This window comes from Scyliorhinus torazame, chromosome 12 (genome assembly GCF_047496885.1).
Source record: "Scyliorhinus torazame isolate Kashiwa2021f chromosome 12, sScyTor2.1, whole genome shotgun sequence".
Classification (NCBI taxonomy): domain Eukaryota; kingdom Metazoa; phylum Chordata; class Chondrichthyes; order Carcharhiniformes; family Scyliorhinidae; genus Scyliorhinus; species Scyliorhinus torazame.
In genome coordinates, this window is record NC_092718.1 from 37,328,185 (window position 1) to 37,350,633 (window position 22,449).

Genomic DNA, 22,449 nt, shown 5'->3' on the forward strand with positions numbered 1-22,449 from the left:
AGAGGGGGGTGGTCTGGTGGGGTCAGTGTGGGCGGCGCGGTGGGAGGGGGTGGCATGGGTGGGGGAGTGTGTTGGGGTGGAACCTGACGGTGCCAGGTCCCCGAGTGAGACAGTATCTTGGCGGCTGTCGGGGAACTCAACGTAGGCATATTGAGGGTTGGCGTGGAGCAGGTGAACCCTGTCCACCAAGGGGTCCTCCTTGTGGAGTCGGACGTGCCTACGGAGAAGGACCGGTCCTGGAGCTGCGAGCCAAGTCGGGAGCGACACATCGGATGTGGACTTCCTGGGGAAGGTAAAAACACGTTCATGGTGTGTGTTATTAGTGGCGGTGCACAATAGTGACCGGATGGAGTGTAGAGCGTCAGGGAGGACCTCCTGCTAACGAGAGGCTGGGAGGTTCCTGTACCATAGGGCCAGCCGAACGGCCCTCCAAACCGTCCCATTCTCCCGTTCTACTTGCCCATTTCCCCGAGGGTTGTAGCTGGTCGTCCTGCTGGAGGCTAAAACCCTGCTGAGCAGGAACTAACGCAGCTCATCGCTCACGAATGAAGATCCCCTGTCACTGTGGATGTAAGCGGGGAAACCGAACAGAGCGAAGATGGTGTTGAGGGCCTTGATGACTGTTGCAGACGTCATATCGGGACATGGGATGGCGAAGGGGAATCTGGAGTACTCATCGACCACACTGAAAATGTATGTGTTACGGTCGGTGGAGGGGAGGGGCCCTTTGAAATCCACGCAGAGGAGTTCAAAGGGGCGGGAAGCCTTCACCAAGCGCGCACGGTCCGGCTGATAGAAGTGCGGCTTGTACTCCGCACAGACCTGGCAGTCCCTGGTGACTGTCCTTACTTCCTTGACGGAGTAGGGCAGATTGCGAGCTTTGACCAGATGGTACAATCGAGTGACCCCCGGGTGGCAAAGGGCCCGGATTTGGTCCACTTGTGCGCTGGCACATGTACCTCGGGAGAGGGCGTCTGGGGGCTCGTTGAGTTTACCGGGGCGATACAAAATCTTGTAATTATAGGTGGAGAGCTCGATTCTCCACCGTAAGATGTTATCATTTTTGATCTTGCCCCACTGTGTGTTATTGAACTTGAAGGCTACCGACCATTGGTCAGTGAGGAGAGTGAATCCCTTACCGGCCAGGTAATGCCTCCAATGCCGCACAGCTTCAAAGATAGCTTGGGCCTCCTTGTCGATGGATGAGTGTCGAATTTCAGAGGCATGAAGGGTGTGGGAAAAGAATGCCACGGGTCTAGCTGCCTGGTTTAGAGTGGCGGCAAGGGCGACGTCTGAAGCGTCGTTTTCTACTTGAAAAGGCAGTGACTCGTCCACTGCGCGTATCCCGGCCTTGGCGATGTCTGCTCTGATGCGGGCGAAAGCGTGTTGTGCCTCGGCCGCGAGAGGGAATTGGGTGGACTGAATGAGTGGGCGGGCCTTGACGCATAGTTTGGGACCCACTGGGCGTAGTAGGAAAAGAACCCCAGGCAGCGTTTGAGGGCCTTGAGGCAGTGAGGGAGGGGAATATCCATGAGGCGCATGCGGTCGGGATTGGGCCCGAGAAGTCAGTTTTGGACTACATAGCCGAGAATGGTTAACTGGGTCGTGCTTGAACACACACTTCTCTTTGTTATAGGTCAGGTTGAGAAGAGTGGCAGTGCGGAGGAATTTATCGAGGTTGGCATCGTGGTCCTGCTGGTCATGGCCGCAGATGGTGACATTATCTAAGTACGGAAAGGTGGCCCGCAAACCGTACTGGTCGACCATTCGGTCCATGTCCCTTTGGAAGACCGAGACCCCATTTGTGACGCCGAAAGGGACCCTAAAGTGGTAGAGGCGACCGTCCGCCTCAAAGGCCGTGTATGGACGGTCCGACTTCCGGATGGGGAGCTGGTGGTAGGCGGATTTCAGGTCAATTGTTGAGAAGACCCGGTACTACGCAAACTGATTGACCATATCAGATATGCGTGGGAGGGGGTACGCGTCGAGCTGCGTGTACCGATTGATGGTCTGGCTGTAGTCCACGACCATCCTATGTTTCTCCCCAGTTTTACCCACATCCACTTGGGCTCGCCAGTGGCTGTTGCTGGCCTCGATAATACCCTCCTTAAGCAGCCGCTGGACTTCAGACCTGATGAAGGTCTTGTCCTGGGTGCTGTACCGTCTGCTCCTGGTGGCAACGGGCTTGCAATCTGCAGTTAGATTGGCAAAAAGGGAGGGGGGCTCGACCTTAAGGGTCGCGAGGCCGCAAACGGTAAGGGGGGGTAAGGGCCCGCCGAATTTGAGGGTGAGGCTCTGGAGACTGCACTGGAAGTCCAGGCCCAACAGGAGTGCAGCGCAGAGATTAGGAAAGACATAGAGGCGGAAGTTACTAAATTCTACGCCCTGGACAGTGAGGGTGACCGTACAGAAGCCTCGGATCGGGACGGAGTGGGATCCGGAGGCTAGGGAGATCCTTTGATTGGCAGGCTGGACCGCGAGGGAGCAGCGCCTTACCGTATCTGGGTGTACGAAGCTTTCGATGCTCCCGGAGTCCAGCAGGCACGAGGTCGCGCGGCCGTTGATTTTCACTGTCGTCAACGTGGTGGCCAGGTTGGTCCAGCGTCAACGAAGCGAGCTGCGGGTAGTCGGCGGATGCTTCGGGTGGCGAGCGTGTGCGGTTCCGATCTCGGGATGTCCGGAGACCCTGTGGGGACAAGATGGCGGCGGACATGGTGCGCACATTGCGGGGTCGGGACAAGATGGCGGCGCCCATGGGGCGTACGTGGCCGAAGGAAGACAAGATGGCGGCGCCCATGGGGCGCACATGGCCCCGGGAGGAGAAGATGGCGGCTCCCATTGGACGTTTGGCATGGGGGTGGAGGCAATAGTGGGTGCGATCGCAGCGACTGCACGGGCCTGGCACACAGCCGCGAATTGGTCCTTTTTACTGCAGGATTTACAAATGGCAGTGCGGGCCGGGCAGTTTTGGCGGGGGTGCATCTGCTGACCGCAGAAGTAGCAGCGGGGACCCCCGGGGAGTGCGGATCGGCGTGCGGCGCAGGCGTATTGGGAAGGCAGGGCCCCAGCTGAGGAGGTCGTCAGCGGGGTCCAGGAGGGGTAGGAAGGGGTAGAAGGGTGGGCAGCGTGGTGGGAGGGGTAAGATTGTACATTACGGGATACGACTGTCATGGAGAGCACCAAGGTTTTCGTCTCCGCCAGTTCGATCATGGCCCCTTCCAGTAATTGTTCTCGGATGCAGTCCGACACAATACCCGTCACGAAAGCATCGCGCATGAGGAGGTTTGCGTGTTCAGCAGCCGTAACGGCCTGACAGTCACAGTCCCGGACGAGTGGAATTAGGGCGCGCCAGAAGTCTTCGATGGACTCACCAGGTAGTTGCGAGCGGGTGGAGAGTGCATGCCTGGCAAAGAGCGTGTTCGCCTTCTGAGCATAGTGTTCTTTAAGATGTTCCATTGCTTTCGTGTAATTTGTGGCGTCTTGGATCAACGGGAACACGCTGGAGCTCAGTCTGGAGTACAGGACGTTTATCTTCTGAGCCTCCGTTGGCACGGGGTCCGCAGCGTTGATGTAGGCCTCAAAACATGCTAGCCAGTGAGTAAAGTCTTTTCAGGCGTCGGGCGAGTGCGGATCCAGCTGTAGGCAATCGGGTTTGATTCTGATACCATTCTGTGGAAAAATCTGACTGTAATAAATTGAGGTGCAATCAATTGCACAAAGACGCAGATTGGGTACAACTGGGGCTTTATTACAGTCAGATGCGTGGCCTCCTACTGCAGCTGGCGAAATGGCAGGGCAATGGAGGTCATGCATATTTATACAGTTCTTAGTGGGCGGAGCCAGCCGGCAGGGGCTACCGGCGAACCTGTAGTGCAGGTCCTACCTTACATCCCCCAATACAGTGGTTCACCACATGGACTATGTATAGTTTTTTAAAATTTAGTGTACCCAATTCATTTTTTCCAATTAAGGGGCAACTTAGCGTGGCCAATCCACCTGGCTTGCACATTTTTGGGTTGTGGGGGCGAAACACACGCAAACACAGGGAGAATGTGCAAACTCCACACGGACAGTGACCCAGAGCCGGGATCAAACCTGGGACTTCGGCACCATGAGGCCGCAGTGCTAATCCACTGCACCACCGTGCTGCCCGACTATATATATTAATGGTGACCATGGACGATTCCTGATTCCTTTTTCTTTTTTTTCTTGGGAGGTTTCTTTTTATTTGATGCTTATATTGTCATGTAGGCTGTTGTTTGGGGGTTGGTGGGAGGATGGGATCATTGTTGTTAATAAGGGGATTGACATTGTATTTGTTACTGGGGAAGGCAAACACGCGTTCGTGAGGGGTCTCATTAGTGGCGGTGCAGCGGAGCGACCGGATGGAATGGAGCACTTCGGGGAGGACCTACTGCCAGCGGGAGACGGGAGATTTCTAGACCGAAGGGCCAGCTGGCTGGCCTTCCAGACCGTCCTGTTCTCCCTCTCCACCTGCCCGTTTCCCCGGGGGTTGTAGGTGGTCGTCCTGCCCGAGGCAATGCCCTTGCTGAGCAGGAATTGACGCAGCTCATCACTCATGTAGGTGGGGAAACCGAACAGAGTGAAGATGCTGTGCAGGGCTTTGAAGACCATGGCAGAAGTCATGTCGGGGCATGGGATGGCGAAAGGGAACCGGGAGTACTCATCAATTACGTTAAGGAAGTACACGTTGCGGTCGGTGGAGGGGAGAGGCCCTTTGAAATCCATGCTGAAGCGCTCAAAGGGGCGGGAGGCCTTCACCAGGTATGCTCTATCTGGCCGGTAGAAGTGCGGCTTGCACTCTGCGCAGACGTGGCAGTCTCTGGTTACGGTCCTGACCTCCTCAATGGAGTAGGCCAGGTTGCGGGCCTTGACAAAATGGAAGAACCGGGTGACCCCCGGGTGGCAGAGGTCATTGTGGAGAGCCCGGAGTCGGTCCATTTGTGTGCTGGCACATGTACCGCGGGATAGGGCATCAGGGGGCTCATTGAGCTTCCCCGGGCAATATAAGATCTCATAGTTATAGGTGGAGAGCCCGATCCTCCACCTCAAGATCTTGTCATTTTTGATCTTGCCCCGCTGTGTATTGTTAAACATGAAGGCAACCGACAGTTGGTCAGTGAGGAGTGTGAATCTCCTGCCGGCCAGGTAATGCCGCCAATGTCGCACAGCTTCCACAATGGCCTGGGCCTCCTTTTCGACAGAGTGCCAAATTTCAGAGGCATGGAGGGTGCGGGAAAAGAAAGCCACGGGTCTGCCCGCCTGGTTGAGGGTGGCAGCCAGAGCTACGTCTGATGCATTGTTCTCCACCTGAAAGGGGAGGATCTCGTCGACCGCGTGCATCGTGGCCTTGGCGATGTCCGCCTTGATGTGGTTGAAGGCCTGGCGGGCCACAGCTGTCAGGGGAAAAACAGTGGACTTGATGAGTGGGCGGGCCTTGTCCGCATAATTAGGGACCCACTGGGCGTAATATGAGAAAAACTCCAGGTGTCGTTTCAGGGCATTGGGGCAGTGGGAGTTCCAGGAGGGGGTGCATGTGGTCGGGGTCGGAACCTAGGACTCCATTTTCCACTACGTGGCCAAGGATGGCTAAGCGGTTGGTGCGGAAAACGCATTTCTCCTTATTGTAGGTGAGGTTAAGGAGTTTGGCGGTATGGAGGAATTTTTGGAGGTTTGCGTCGTGGTCCTGCTGATCATGGCCGCAGATGGTGACATTATCTAGGTACGGGAAGGTGGCTCGCAGCCTGTACTGGTCAACCATTCGGTCCATCTCTTGCTGGAAGACCGAGATCCAATTGGTGACGCAGAAGGGAACTCTTAAGGAAATGATAGAGGCGGCCATCTGCTTCGAACGCAGTGTATTGGCGATCCTCCAGGCGGATGGGGAGCTGGTGGTAGGCGAACTTCAAGTCTACTGTGGAGAAGACTCAATACTGCACAATCTGATTGACCATGTCAGATATGCGTGGGAGAGGGTACGCGTCGAACTGTGTATACCGGTTGATGGTCTGACTGTAGTCAATGACCATCCTGTGCTTCTCCCCAGTCTGCACTACCACCACTTGAGCTCTCCAGGGGCTGTTACTGGCCTCAGTGATCCCCTCCCGCAGAAGTTGTTGGACCTCCGACTTGATAAAGGTGCTGTCCTGCGCACTGTACCGTCTGCTCCTAGTGGCGAGGGGCTTGCAGTCCGGAGTGAGGTTTGCAAACAGTGTAGGTGGATCGACCTTAAGGGTCGTGAGGCCGCAGACGGTGAGGAGGGGCAGGGGTCCGCCGAATTTCAAAGGCTTTGGAGGTGGCATTGAAAATCAAGGCCTAGTAACAGGGCAGCGCAGAGGTGGGGGAGGACGTAGAGCCTGAAGTTGCTGAACTCTACGCCCTGAACGGTGAGGGTCGCGACACAGTACCCCCGGATTTCCACGGAATGGGATCCAGAGGCCAGGGAGATTTTCTGGGTGACGGGGTGTACTGGGAGGGAGCAGCGCCTTACCATAGCAGGGTGGATGAAACTCTCTGTGCTCCCGGAGTCAAAGAGGCAGGTCCTCTCGTGCCCGTTGATCTTCATCGTATCGTAGTGGTCGCGAGGTTGCAGCGCCGAGACGGATCCAAGGTGATGGAGGCGAGCTGCGGCAGATATTGGGAGGTCCCGGGCTGATCAGCGGTGGTGGAGGTATCAGTGGGCAGCGAACGGCCAGACGAGCAGGGGTTCTGAGGTGTGGTCTAAAAAGGCACCAAAGATGGCGGCGCCCACGGTGGGCGGCATCAAAGATGGCGGCGCCCACGGGCCACACGTGGCTTCTGGTGGAGAAGATGGCGGCGCCCCTGGATTACACGTGGGGGTGTAGCAATGCCGGGCCTAGAAACAGCGGCGATCGACCGGGCCTGGCAAATGGAAACAAAGTGGCCCTTCTTCCCACACCCGTTGCAGGTCGCGCTCCGCGTCGTGCAGGGCTGCCTGGGATGTTTGCTCTGGCCACAAAAATAACACTTGGGCCCCCCGGAGTTGGCTGGCTGCCGCGCGGCGCAGGCTTGCAGTGAGCTCGAGTCGGCAGCAGGTGGGGCCCACGATGCCCATGGGGGTGCCGCGCTGTCGGAGGTGTAGGCCTCCAGATTACAGGAGGCCACTTCTAGTGAATTAGCAAGCTGCCTAGTCTCTGCAAGATCGAGCGTACACACTTCCAATAGTCGCTGGCGAACGTATGTAGACTTCATGCCCGTGACATAAGCGTCTCTGATTAATAGTTCGGTGTGTTGGACTGCCGAAACTGCCTGGCAGTCACAGTTCCTACCGAGAATCTGTAGAGCCCGCAAGAAATCATCCAGAATCTCCCCCGGGAGTTGCCGTCTCGTGGCCAGGAGGTGCCTGGCGTCCACTTGATTCACCGACTTAATGTAATGTCCCTTTAGTAGCGTCATCGCTTCTGTGTAGGTAGCCGCATCCCGGATGAGGGGACAAATTTCAGGGCTCACCCGAGTAGAGGACTTGGAGCTTCTATGGGTCCGAGAGGTCTTCAGTGGCTACTCTGAGGTAGTCTTCGAAGCAGGCTAGCCAGTGGTCGAAGGTGGACGTGGCGTTGGCTGCGTGAGGGCTCAGCTCCAGGCGATTAGGCTTAAGATATTCATCTTTTAAAATCTTGTGCAATAAACTGATGTACCGTCAATTACCACGAGACAAGAATGGTGAAACAATCGAGGCTTTATTGCACAAGATGTTGAGCTTTCTGCAGCTGGAACCAGAATGGGAGCAGCGCAGGAGGGCTTACACTTTATACGCCGCCTGCTGGGAGGAGCCAGCAGGCTGGTATTTACTGTGGTACCTGTAATACATGGGCAGTACCGTAATACATGCAATGTGTTACTAGTGGTGTTTACCACAATTGGCATGGAGGAGCAGGACCTTCTCGACGAGGGGATCCGATTTATGACTCCTCGCATGCTTCCGGAGGAGGAGGGGCTCTGGGACTGTCAGCCAGGATGGGAACGAGACCACGGAAGTGGACTTCCTGGGGAAGGCAAACATACGTTTGTGAGGGGTCTCGTTGGTGGCAGTGCACAGGCGCGACCGGATGGAGTGGAGTGCATCGGAGAGGACCTCCTGTCAGCGGGAGACTGGGAGACTTCTAGACCGTAGGGTCAGGAGGACGGCCTTCAAGACCGTTGAGTTCTCCCTCCCCACCTGTCCGTTGCCCCAGGAGTTGTAGCTGGTCGTCCTGCTGGAGGCGATGACCTTGTTAAGCAGGAACTGATGCAACTCGTCGCTCATGAAGGAGGAACCCCGATCGCTATGGATGTAGGTGGGGAACCCGAACAGGGTGAAACGACTGTGCAGGGCCTTGATGACGGTGGCGGAGGTCATGTCAGAGCATGGGATGGCAAAAGGGAATCTTGAGTATTCGTCAACAATGTTGAGGAAGTACACGTTACGGTCAGTGGAGGGGAGGGGCCCTTTGAAGTCGATACTGAGGCGCTCAAAGGGGCGAGAGGCTTTTACCAGGTGCGCCCTGTCTGGCCGATAGAAGTGCGGTTTGCACTCCGCGCAGACCTAGCAGTCCCTGGTCACGGTCCTGACCTCCTCGATGGAGTAAGGCAGGTTGCGAGCCTTGATAAAGTGAAAAAACAGGTGATCCCCGGGTGACAGAGGTCGTTGTGGAGTGCCCGAAGCCGGTCTACTTGTGCGCTGGCACATTTACCACGGGATAGGGCATCTGGGGGCTCATTGAGCTTCCCAGGTCTATAGAAGATATCATAATTATAGGTGGAGAGCTCAATCCTCCACCTCAGAAGCTTGTCATTCTTGATCTTGCCCCGCTGTGTGTTATTGAACATGAAGGCAACCGACCGCTAGTCAGTGAGGAGTGTGAATCGCCTGCCAGCCAGGTAATGCCTCCAATGTCGCACAGCTTCTACAATGGCTTGGGCTTCCTTTTCGACAAAGGAGTGCCGAATCTTGGAGGCATGGAGGGTACGGGAGAAGAAAGCCATGGGCCTGCCCGCCTGGTTGAGGGTAGCGGCCAGAGCAAAGTCCGACGCGTCGCTCTCCACCTGGAATGGAATGGACTCGGCCACAGCGTGCATCGCGGCTTTGGCAATATCTGCCTTGATGCGGTTGAAGGCCAGGCGGACCTCAGCCGTCAGGGGAAAAATGGTGGATTTAATAAGTGGACTGGCCTTGTCCGCATAATTGGATACCCACTGGGCAGAGTAGAAGAACCTCAGGCATCTCTTCAGGGCCTTGGGGCAGTAGGGGAGGGGAAGTTCCAGGGGGGGACGCATGTGGTCGGGGTCGGGCCCTAGGACTCCGTTTTCCACAACGTAGCCAAGGATGGCTAGGCAGTTGTGCGGATAACGCATTTTTCCTTAATGTAGGTGAGGTTCAGGAGTTCAGCAGTGTGGAGGAAGTGCCGGAGGTTTTCGTCATGGTCCTGCTGATCATGGCCGCAGATGGTGACATTATCTAAGTACGGGAATGTGGCCTGCAGCCCCTACTGGTCAACTATTTGGTCCATTTCCCATTGGAAGACCGAGACCCCATTGGTGACGTCGAAGGGGACCCTGAGGAAGTGGTAGTGGCGGCCATCTGGCTCGAAGGGAGTGTATTGGCGGTCCTCCGGGCGGATAGAGAGCTGGTGGTACACGGACTTCAAGTCAACTGTGGAGAAGGCTCGACACTGCGCAAGCTGGTTGACCATGTCAGATATGCGAGGGAGGGGATATGCATCGAGCTTCGTGTACCGGTTGATGGTCTGACTGTAGTCGATGACAATCCAGGGCTTCTCCCCAGTCTTGGCGACCACCACTTGGGCTCTCTAGGGGCTGTTACTAGCCTCAATGATCCCCTCTTGTAGGAGTCACTGGACCTCTGACCTGATAAAGGTCCTATCCCGGGCACTGTATCATCTGCTCCTAGTAGCGACAATCCAGGATAAGGTTAGCGAAGAGCGAGGGTGGGGTGACCTTAAGGGTCGCAAGGCTACAGATGGTGAGGGGGGTCCGGGGTCCGCCGAACTTTAAAGTAAGGCTCTGGAGGTGGCACTGGAAGTCGAGCTCCAGTAATAGGGCAGCGCAGAGATGGGGAAGGACGTAGAGTTTGAAGTTAGTGTACTCTACGTCTTTTACAGTAAGGGTCGCGACACAGTACCCCCGGATTTCTACTGCATGTGATCCGGAAGCCAGGAAGATTTTCTGGGTCGCGGGTAAGATTGGGAGGGAGCAGCGCCTTACCATATCTGGATGAGTGAAGCTGTCTCTGCTCCCGGAGTCGAAAAGGCAGTTCTCGTGCCCGTTGATCCGGACAGTCATCGTAGATTTAGTGAGGTGATGAGGTCGGGACTGGTCGAGCGTGATGGAAGTGAGCTTCGGAAGGTGATGAGTAGGCCAATCGGAGGTAGCGGCAGCCAGCATATGATCGGGTGAGCAGGGCTCCCGGTAGGCTGTGGAGTGGTCCCACGATGGTGGCCCCCATGGGTTGCGCGTGGCATCGGAGATGGCGTCAAAGATGGCAGCCCCCATGGGTCACGCGTGGCGGGTGAAGCACAAAATGGTGTTAAAGATGGCGGCCCCCATGGGTCACACGTGGCGGCCGAAATCGAAGATGGTGGCTCCCACGTATCGCACATGGCAGGTGGCGCGGCAGCTAGGGGCGGCCCCGACAGGCAGCAGGCAGCGCTGCTGGGCCTAGAAGCTTTAGGGAGAGATCGGGCCTGGCAGGCTTTCGCAAAGTGGCCCTTCCTCCCACACCCGTTGCAAGTCACGTTCCGTGCAGGGCAGTGTTGTCTGGGATGATTACGCTGGCTGCAAAAGTAGCACTTCGGGCTTCCGGCATTGGCGGGCTGCTGCGCGGCACAGGCTTGCGCCGCACCTGGGTTGGATGATGGCGGCGCCCACGAGGGTGCCGCGCGGTTGGAGGTGACGGCCTCCATGTTCTGGAAGGCCACCTCCAGCGAGTTTGAGAGCTGCACTGTCTTTGGGAAGCTGAGTGTACCCCCTTCTAGCAATCGCTGGCGGATGCAGTTTCATTTCATGCCTGCGACATAAGCATCCCTGACCAACAGCTCTGTGTGTTGGGTAGCCGATAGTGCCTGGCAGTCACAGTTCCGGCAGAGTACCCGCAAGGCACGCAGGAATTCTGCTAGTGATTCCCCAGGGCGTTGTCGTCTCGTGGCGAGAAGGTGCCTAGGATACACCTCGTTCACAGACTTAACATAGTGTCCCTTCAGCAGCATTATCGTCTCCGTATACGAGGGGGCGTCTCTGATGAGAAAAAAGACTTGCGGGCTCACCTGTGCATGGAGGATCTGCTTCTTTTGTAGGTCGGTGAAGTGTTCGGTGAAGGATCCGAGGTACGCTTCGAATTAGCTTAGCCAGTGCTCGAATGTTTCCGTGGCGTCGGCTTCCTGTGGGTCCAGCTCCAGGTGATCAGGCTTGAGTGACAAATTCATATTAGATGTTTAATGTATTAAATCGATATGCCATAAATGAACACACGACGAGTGGTGAACGTAACTGAGGCTTTAATACACTAAACAGAAAGCCTACTGGCTTCTGATCCCGAACTGGATCAGAGGTGGAGACTAGCCACCTTTATACCGGCCCGAGGGGAGGCGGAGCCATCAGCAGTGGTTTACCATACTACACATAATAGTGGCCATTTACCACATTCACGTATTATACATTACAGTGGTTTACCACTATTGTGCCATTCGGTGGGATGTGTTCACCTCTCCCCCCCCCCCCTCCCCTCACCCCAGTGGCACATTTGGAGGCGTGGGAATTGTGCCGCCTTCCACTTTGCCAGATTAAGTCCAGGGCAGGAAGGCTTGTGGACCACTTTCTTGCCTGGATGCTAATTGTGGTCTTTGATTAATGTGCACTGGACTTTCGGTTGCGGCTATGCAGAGCTATGCCGCACGATTCGGCAGTTCCCGCTATTACGGACTTTCGGGCTCATTGGAGGAGCCCCAACGGAATTTTTTTGAAGACAACCCTTAGGGAAGTGAAGAGAGAGGTCCCCCTCCAACTTTTATGGACCAGACCAGAAGTGCAACGGCCAAAAAAGCGGCATTGGAGCAGCAGGAGAAGCAAGGGAAAAAAATCAAAATGGCGGCGGCCGGGGACAAAGCAGAGTGCGGGCCGGAGCTGCAGGAATTCATCAAGCGCTGCTTCGAGGAGCTGCGCAAGGAGATGCTGGCGCATATGCTGGCGGTAATTGAAGGACTAGGGATAACCCAGAAGGCCCACGAGGTGAAGATCCAGGAGGTACAGAAAAGAGTCAGTGAGAATGAGGACGAGTTCTTGGGCCTGGCGGAGAGTGGAGCGGCACAAGGCGCTACACAAGAGGTGGGCGGGAAGACTCGAAGACCTGGAGAACAGATCGAGGAGAAAGAATCTGAGGATCCTGGGTCTCCCAGAAAGAGTGGAGGGGGCCGATGCCATGGCATACGCGGGCACGATGATCGGGGCGACGATGGGCGCGGAGGCCCCTTCGAGGTCGCTGGAGCTGGACAGAACACACCGAGTGCTGGCGAGGAAGCCCAAGGCAAATGAGCCGCCAAGGGCGATGGTGGTGAGCTTTCACCGGTTCACGGACAGAGAGAGTGTCCTGAAATGGGCCAAGAAGGAGCGGAGCAGCAAGTGGGACAATGCAGAGATCCGAATATACCCGGACTGGAGCACGGAGGTTGCAAAGCAGAGAGCGGGTTTCAAACCGGGCCAAAGCAGTGCTGCACCAGAAAGGAGTGAAATTTGGAATGCTGCAGCCAGCGCATTGTATGTGATTGTGGGTCACATACAAGGACCAACACTACTAGTTTGAAACGCCTGAAGAGGCGTGGACCTTCATACAAACCGAAAAGTTGGACTCTGAGGGTTTGAGGGTGGGGGGGGATGTTTGAGGGTTGATACGTGATGGTTGTTGTATATAGGGGGTCAATCACGCGCAGGAAATGTTACATGGGCTCGGGAAGACAGACAAGGCCGCGACAGGAGCTGCGCCAGAGGGGGCGGGGCAGGCTTTGGAAAGCATGGAGTTTTTCCCACGCGCGGGAAGGTGAACGAAGGAACGCATATTGATCGGGAGACTACCACACGGGGAGGTCAAAGGGACGGTGGGGGAAGCCGGGGTCAGCTGACTTACGGGAGTGGGGAGCAAAAAAGCTAGACAGGGGTCTAGCAGGGGGGGGGGGGGGGGGAAGGGTTGCTGCTGCACTGGCCGAAAGGGAATGGGACACAGGAGAGGTGGTCGGGACGGAGGTCCCCCGGCTGGGGGACTGGAGGGTGAGGGAGACGCGGACACGGGACTGGCCCAGAAAAGGAGATGGCTAGTCAGCGGACGGACGGACGTGGGGGGGGGGGGGGGGGTGAGAGCCCCTCCAACCCGGCTGATAACGTGGAACGTGAGGGGCCTGAATGGGCCGGTGAAGAGGGCTCGAGTGTTCGCGCACTTGAAGGGACTGAAGGCAGACGTGGCTATGCTCCAAGAGACACACATGAAGGTGGCGGACCAGGTCAGGTTAAGAAGGGGATGGGTAGGACAGGTATTCCACTCGGGACTGGACGCAAAGAATAGAGGGGTGGCAATATTGGTGGGAAAGCAGGTGTCATTTGAGGCCAAGACTATCGTAGTGGATAATGGAGGGAGACATGTGATGGTGAGTGGTAGGTTGCAAGGGACGTGGGTGGTGTTGGTAAATGTATATGCCCCAAACTGGGATGATGCTGGATTCATGAAGCGCATGTTGGGGCGCATTCCGGATCTGGAGATAGGAGGCCTGATAATGGGAGGGGACTTTTAATACAGTGCTACCGCTCCAGATCAAGGACTGGAAAGAGGCCGGCGGTGGCCAAGGTGCTTAGGGGGTTTATGGATCAGATGGGGGGAGTGGACCTATGGAGGTTTGCAAGACCGCAGGCCAGGGAATTTTCTTTCTTCTCCCACGTGCACAAAGCCTACTCCCGGATAGATTTTTTTGTTCTGGGCAGGGCGCTCATCCTGAGGGTGGAGGGGACGGAGTATTCGGCCATAGCCGTTTCGCACCACGCCCTGCACTGGGTGGAAATGGGGCTGGGAGAGGAGAGGGACCAACGCCCGCTGTGGCAGCTGGATGTGGGACTGCTGGCAGATGAGGTGGTGTGTGGGAAGGTGAGGTGGTGTATCGAAAGGTACTTGGAGGCCAACGACAATGGGGAGGTGCGAGTGGGGATGGTATGGGAGGCTTGAAGGCGGTGATCAGGGGAGAGCTAATCTCCATCAGGGCTCATAAGGAGAAGACAGAGGGTATGGAAAGGGAGAGGTTAGTGGGGGAGATTTTGAGAATGGACAGGAGATACGCAGAGGCCCCGGAGGAAAGATTACTTGGGGAAAAACGACGGCTCCAGACGGAGTTTGACCTGTGGAGGAAGGCGCAGGGGGTGACCTACGAGTATGGGGAAAAGGTTAGTCGGATGCTGGCACACCAGCTCCGTAAGAGGACGGCAGCGAGGGAAATAGGGGGAATCAAAGATGGAAGGGGAACCACGGTTCGGAGTGTGACGAAAATAAACAAGGTATTCAAGGCCTTCTATAAAGAGCTGTACAGATCCCAGCCCCCAGCGGAGGAAGAGGGGATGAGACGATTCCTAGACCAACTGAGATTCCCGAGGGTGGAGGAGCAAGAGATGGCTGGTTTGGGGGCACCAATTGGGTTGGAGGAGCTGAGCAAGGGTTTGGGAAGGCCCCGGGCCGGACGGGTTCCCGGTGGAGTTCTACAGAAAGTAGAAACACAGACCTGTTGGCCCCGCTACTAGTGAGGACCTTTAATGAGGCAAGAGAGGAGGGGACCCTGCCCCCGACAATGTCGGAAGCGACAATTTCTTTGATCCTAAAGCGGGACAAGGACCCACTGCAATGTGGATCGTACAGGCCGATCTCGCTCCTCAATGTGGATGCTAAGTTGTTGGCAAAATTGCTGGCCACAAGGATTGAGGACTGTGTCCCGGGGGTGATCCATGAGGACCAGACGGGATTCGTAAAGGGCAGGCAATTAAACACTAATGTGCGGCGGCTCTTAAACGTGATAATGACGCCATCGGAGGGAGAGGCGTAGATAGTGGTAGCTATGGACGCGGAAAAGGCCTTTGACCGAGTAGAGTGGGAGTACCTCTGGGAGGTGCTGCGTAGGTTTGGGTTTGGGGGAGGGTTTATCAGTTGGGTTAAGCGCCTTTAGAGAGCCCCGGTGGCGAGCGTAGTGACGAACCGGCGGAGGTTGGAGTACTTACGGCTGTACCGAGGAACGAGGCAGGGGTGCCCCCTGTTGTTTGCATTGGCGATCGAACCCTTGGCCATGTCATTGAGGGAGTCTAATAAATGGAGGGGGGTGGTCCGAGGGGGAGAAGAGCATCGGGTGTCGCTATATGCGGATGACCTGTTGCTGTACGTGGCGGGTCCAATGGAGGGGATGGTGGAGGTCATGCAGACTCTAAGGGAGTTTGGGGAGTTTTCGGGCTATATGCTCAATGTAGGGAAGAGTGAGCTCTTTGTATTACAGGCAGGGGACCAAGAAAGAGGGATAGGGGACCTACCGCTGAGGAGGGCGGCAGGGAGTTTTTGGTATCTGGGGATCCAGATAGCCAGGAGTTGGGGGGCCCTACATAAACTGAATCTGACGAGCTTGGTGGAGCAAATGGAGGAGGACTTCAAAAGATGGGACATGTTACCGCTCTCGCTGGCAGGTAGAGTGCAGTTGGTCAAAATGGTGGTCCTACCGAGGTTTCTGTTTGTGTGTCAGTGCCTTCCCATCGTGATCACCAAGGGCTTTTTTAACAGAGTAGGTAGGAGTATCCTGGGGTTTGTGTGGGCGAATAAGACCCCGAGGGTAAGGAGAGGGTTCCTGGAACGCAGTAGGGACCGAGGAGGGTTGGCGCTGCCAAACCTAGGGAGCTACTACTGGGCAGCAAATGTGGCAATGATCCGCAAGTGGGTTATGGAGGGAGAGGGGGCAGCATGGAAGAGGATGGAGATGGCGTCCTGTAAAGGAACGAGCCTGGGGGCGTTGGTGACGGCACCGCTGCCGTTCTCGCCGTCAAAGTATACCACGAGCCCGGTGGTGGAGGCAACGCTAAGGATCTGGTGGAGCCAGTGGAGACGGCACAGGGGTGCAGTGGGAGCCTCGGTGTGGTCCCCGATCAGGGGTAACCACCGGTTTGTCCCGGAGAAGATGGACGGGGGGTTCCAGAGCTGGCATCGGGCAGGGATTAGAAGAATGGGGGACCTGTTCATTGACGGGACATTTGCGAGCACTGGAGGAGAAGTTTGAGTTACCCCGGGGAAATGCCTTTAGATATATGCAGGTGAGGGTTTTTGTGAGGCGACAGGTCAGGGAATTCCCGTTGCTCCCAGCACAAGAAATTCAAGACAGGGTGATCTCGGGTGTATGGGTCGGGGAGGGCAAGGTGTCGGCAATACACCAGGAGATGAAAGAAGAGGGGGAAGCGCTAGTAGAAGAGTTGAAGGGTAAATGGGAGGAGGAGGGGAGGAGATCGAGGAAGGTCTGTGGGCTGATGCCCTAGGTAGGGTTAATTCCTCCTCCTCGTGTGCCAGGCTCAGCCTGATACAATTTAAGGTGGTTCACAGAGCTCACTTGACGGGGGCGAGGTTGAGCAGGTTCTTTGGGGTAGAGGACAGATGTGGAAGGTGCTCAGGGAGCCCGGCGAACCATGTCCATATGTTTTGGTCATGCGCCCGGCCCTGGAGGGGTTCTGGAGAGGAGTGGCGGGAGCAATATCTCAGGTGGTGAAAGTGAAACAAGTGCGATTTCTTGTTATTTTGTTACGGGGGGGTTATTGTTTGTAAGGGAGAAAAATTGTGTTAAAAAACTTTAATAAATATATATTTTTTAAAAGATTAATGTCCACTGAAAGGCTTCATCCCACCACTGCTGGTATTCAACTAGTGGTGGGCAGGGGATTCAACTGTTGGGTTTGCTTGCAAGCTCCCAGGGGTACAGGGAGGGGAGGTGGAAGGGCACTCACTCAAAGACACTCAGTGCCTGATGAGTGATGAGGCATTGGGAAGGGGTGGGGGGGCGTGACCAATGACAGCATCTCCTTACCGCCGACTCCTCTGCCCTCCCTAGCCAGGGACCCCTTCCCCATGAAACCCATCCACCCTCACTCACCTGTGCCTGGATTCCTTGCAATCCTAGACCAAAGCTCTGGTGGATGTATTAGCAGTGTTTGCTACTGTTCCCAGTGGCACTGAGACAGTGGAAGCTGCTGTCTTCTGAATGGCAGACAGCTCTCGGGGTGGGGGTGGAATTTTGATCACCGGGGTCCTTTATCCTAGGAAAGGCCTGTCACTGTCCAGTCAAATGCCTGCTGAGCACAATACAGCGAACCTTCTCCAGTGGAGGCGACACCAGGCTCTCGCTGGCTGACGAGACACCTGTCACCTGGATTCATGCACCCCAAGGTGCTTCACAGGAACAATACAAAACAAAATTTGATACTGAGTCACAAAAGGGGATTTTAGATGAGATGGAGCTAAGGATAGATTCCACATACTTTCATAGGGGCAGCAAGGTAGCACAGTGGTTAGCACAGTTCCTTCATAGCTCTAGGGTCCCATGTTCGATTCCTGGCTTGGGTCACTGTCTGTGCGGAGCCTGTACGTTCTCCCCGTGTCTGCGTGTGTTTCCTCCGGGTGCTCCAGATTTCTCCTACAGTCCAAAGATGTGCAGGATGGGTGGATTGGCCATGCTAAATTGCCCTTAGTGTCCAAAAAAAAGGTTAGGTGGGGTTACTGGATTATGGGGATAGGGTGGAGGTGTGGGCTTCTTGGGGTGCCCTTTCCAAGGGCCGCGGCAGACTCGATGGGCCGAATGGCCTCCTTCTGCACTGTAAATTCTATGATTCTACATTTGTCCTTTCAACAAGCCATTCAAATACGGGTGCTACACATTTGCACACAAATGCATTAACAGTAGGTTCTGCAGGCAACATTACACCTGGCTTCAGACATCAAAGGTGATTCTCTAGTCAAGTCGTTGCAGTCTACTCGAATGGAAAATTTAATATCAAATATGAGGTAAATGGAATACAATGTTAGCGAGTGGGTTGAAGCATTTGGTATAATTATATTTTCAAATGATATGACTCTTCATTAGGCTGTGGCCTATGGCAGTGGAATTTATGCCTTATTAGAAGTCTGGAATAACCAGTTATTCCACATTACTTGATGCAAATTCAGATCTCATCAAATTAATGTGTCCTACAAGTGTGCAATACATAATTACATAATCCAAACACATTTCAAATTGTTGGAGGAGTATATAACTCTGTGAAGCAGCTCAAATGTAAAGCATTGACAGGAATTAAGCAGATTTATTATTCTGAGGAATTTAACGTTTCTTAGTATATCATGTAGATTACATCCTTATTGTTGGGTAATTGTACCCAATTGGTTAAATTAAATTTCTAACAGAGAAGATTGTTTCAAGTACATTAAATGTGTGTAGAAATTGCAATCATTCTCACTGACAATGCAAACATTATAAACATTATAATATTAATGTCCATAACTATTGAAAGATCCCTGGGTAATGTCTAGACCAGAACCCTTTTGGCCTCCCAAGAATACTGACAAAGCCCCTGAGAATCATTATCACATTGAAGAATTAAACCACAAAAATTAATTATTATTGCGTATTATGTACAAAGGTACAAAAACAAACTAAAAAGATGTTTCTATGTCTTGCATGTATACATTATAATTAAAATGTTCTGTTATTCAACAAATACTGCCAAATCTTCCCTTTGTGTCATTTTAATGGGAGGAGTGATACTGATCCTTTGCTCACAAAATTCATTTAAAATTGGGAGTGCGGCTGGAGAGCTGCATTCTCATTTCACACACTCGCGCGCATACTCACCCCTCACACACACCCCTCTCTCACACGTGCACAAACACACACCCCTCTCTCGCACATGCACGCACACTCACCCCTCACTCAAACAAGCACACACACCTCACACATGCACGGGGACACACACACATTCACCCCCTCACACTTGTGCACACAAACACACCGCTCTCTCACACATGCATGCACACTCACCACTCTCTCACACACAGGCGCACACACCTCACACATGCACGGACACACACACATACAACCCCCACACACACTCACCCCTCTCTCACACATGCACGCACACTCACCCCTCACTCATACACAAGCGCACATGCACACACACACATTTACCCCCCCCCCCCAACCTGGCCAGCCACACAATCACTCACCCCATACATGCACCCCCCCCCCCAACACACCGCAATAGCCCTCATAGTCCCAGCCTCTCTCGGACTCTTCTGGACCTAGCCCTTCTTGGACCCTTTTGGGCCCCAGCCCCTCTACCTCTCTCTCTTGAGGCCTCGCTCCCTCTCTCTCTCTCGACAGCCCAGTCTCTCACTTGCCTATGAGTTTAATTGCAGCTCGTTCAATCAGAGGTCAGCTTCTCAGTTAATCGGCGGCCGATAAGCTGACTCGTGCACTTATCAGTAGCCAGCAAAGCAAAACAACCATCTTCGATTGGTCAAACTGGAAGGACAGTTTTTTAAGTGGCCAATTCTACCACAGAACTGCGGTCCCGCAGAACAGACTAAATTCCCTGGGTCACTGTCCTTGTGGAGTTCGCACATTCTCCCTGTGTCTGCATGGGTTTCACCCCCACAACCCAAAGATGTGCAGGTTAGGTGGATTGGCCACGCTAAATTGCCCTTTAATTGGAAAAAAAATAATAATTGCTACTCTAAATTTTAAAAAACAGATAAATTATTTTGTTTTTTAAAATTCACTCATGAAGGCATTGCGGGTATTTATTGTCCATCCCTGGCAGTATTTAAGACCAGGTAAGGACACCAGATTTCCTTCCTTAAAGGGCATTATGACAATGGCTTCATGGTCATCATTAGAGTTTTTAATTACAGATTTTTATTGAATTCAAATTTCATCATCTACTGTGGTGGGATTCAAACCCAGGTCCCCAGAGCATTACCCTGGGTATCCAGATTATTAGTCCAGTGACAATACCATTATACCACCACCTCCCCTTATTAAGGAACAAATAAAAGACTTACATTTATATAGCACTTTTCACAACCACCTGATGACTCAAAACAATTCACAGTGCTTTTGCAGCACAGTGACTATCGTAATGTAGGGACTACCATAGCAAATAGCAATCTGACAACCAGATCATGTTTTTCCAATATTGATGGAGGGATGAGTTTGGACCAGGGCACCAAGAATAACACCCCTGCTCTTCATCAAAATCTTTCATATCCACCCAGGTAAATGGGAACCTCAGTTTAGCATCTCATCCAAGAGGCAGCACCTCCAGCAGCACTGGAGTGTCAGTGATAGAAATCAGATTTAGCTATAGATGACGTAGATAAAAGGTTTAAATAAGAAATCATTAAGAGTAATTGACTAAATCATATTAACCATGAGAGTAAGAGACGCTGACTAGCTGGGAATTAATCAGATAAGACTTTAAATGTTCATATTTTGCAAGTTGTGCAAACTTCTAGAGACTGCAAGGTCAAATAGCAGAAAGACTCTTTATGTTAAAGAACTGGGCTGAGGTTCCAGTTCCGTTTCCATGGTAACCATCAGTCAGCCCATGGTGATAAGTCCTGGTGGGAAATATGTTTCCCCCAATGTTATAGAAAATGACCGCAAATCATTTATTTCTTAAATTGACGGACAGACAGTTCGGCCGAATTGAGTGAACTGTACGTTAGGTAAAGCCAATCACAGCTGTAAAGAGGGCGAAACTTTAAGTTAGTAATCTCCTTAAAAGATCAGTTGTCGGGATGAGAAAACTCATTCTGGAATCACTCTAACCTATTTTCTGAAACCCAGTCTGCTTGCTTTGCAAAATCGCCATTTTCTTTTGTTTTAAATCACTCTGTCATTTTAGTACTGTGCATCTTGATTTGAAGAAATTACCAAGAAATATAATTGTATTTTGAATTCAACTACTGTATTTCCTAAAGACAATCGATCTGACTAGCTTGCTGCAGGGCTAGTTGGAACTTTCTAAAATTTTGTACTGAAATTGAGTTTACCAATAGACACTAAAAGCTGACAAATAAAGTTTCAAATAACTTTGCCAAAAAGTACAGTCTGGAATCTCTGTTATTTGGGAACTAAGAAGGGATAATGCATATTCAGGGTTCCGAATAGACACAGAGATCCATCAGCCAGTCTTGACCTTTGCTCTGAAGTAGGATGTAAACCTGGACCACAATTCAGAACTAAGCTTGCTATCAACTGAGGCTTACCAACTGTGATTAAATGTATTCCTGAAGGTTTTGTTACATGATTTGCTCCCCACGCTCCATCTATTTGTCGACCAGCACATCGATCCTTGTGACGTATGGCCTTCCTACGCGAATTGGAATGCAAAAAGACTCATTATCCAATTAGATTATGCTTGGCTGTCAGCCAGACAGCTTTCTTATTCTTCCATTTTCGATGTTTTCATATCTGGTAAAGAGAAATGTTAAAGAAAATGACAACAAAAAATGTTTTAATGTCCCGATGGTTTTTCTCCAACAGTATCCTGGGGGTCGATCTCCAATTCCTAGAGACTCCAGGCCCGTTGGCAACTGACACACTAAACAGTATCATGGAATCATAGAATCCCTACAGAAGTAGGCCATTCAGCCCATCGAGTCTGCACTGACCCTTTGAAAGAGCAACCAATCCACGCCCACTCCCCCACTCGATCTACTTAACCCCACCTAACCTGTACATCCTTGGACACTAAGGGCCAATGTTATCATGGCCAATCCACCTAACCTGTACATCTCTGGAGCATCTGGAGGAAGCCCAGGCAGACACAGGGAAATGAAATGAAAAATGAAAATGAAATGAAAATCGCTTGTCACAAGTAGGCTTCAAATGAAGTGAAGTCACCACATTCCGGCGCCTGTTAGGGGAGGCTGGTACGGGAATTGAACCGTGCTGCTGGCCTGCCTTGGTCTGCTTTAAAAGCCAGCTCTTTAGCCCTGTGCTAAACCAGCCACGGGGGAAAGGGGAAACTCCACAAAGACAGTCACTCCAGGCTGGAATTGAACCCGGGTCCCTGGCGCTGTGCCACCATGCCACCCAGTTTTATTTCCCTCTCCTAACGCTGCTGATTCTGACTGGTTGCACCATGACAATTCACCTCATCCACATGGTCAGCCTTTCATCATCTGTGAGACCAGATAATGAATATAGATAAGCTATTTAATTATTAATGCCCTTAGAACAATGGTTAATCCTGTTCTCACACAACATTCGCAAATGCAGTTTGTTTGGGGTAACCTGGGATAAATGGGCGCATGGTAGCACAGTGATTGGCACTGTTGCTTCACAGCGCCAGGGTCCCAGGTTCGATTCCCGG

At 53.2% G+C, this 22,449-nt stretch overlaps 1 long non-coding RNA gene across 1 annotated transcript in view; it reads right to left on the reverse strand.

The window, feature by feature from the left end:
• LOC140387507 (uncharacterized) overlaps positions 1 to 21,440 on the reverse strand; it is an 89,894-nt gene extending 68,454 nt beyond the window's left edge. The window contains exon 1 of the long non-coding RNA XR_011933887.1: positions 21,341 to 21,440. This is a non-coding gene — a long non-coding RNA (uncharacterized lncRNA). The remainder of the gene's footprint in view (positions 1 to 21,340) is intronic.
• Between the last annotated feature and the right edge of the window lie 1,009 nt (positions 21,441 to 22,449).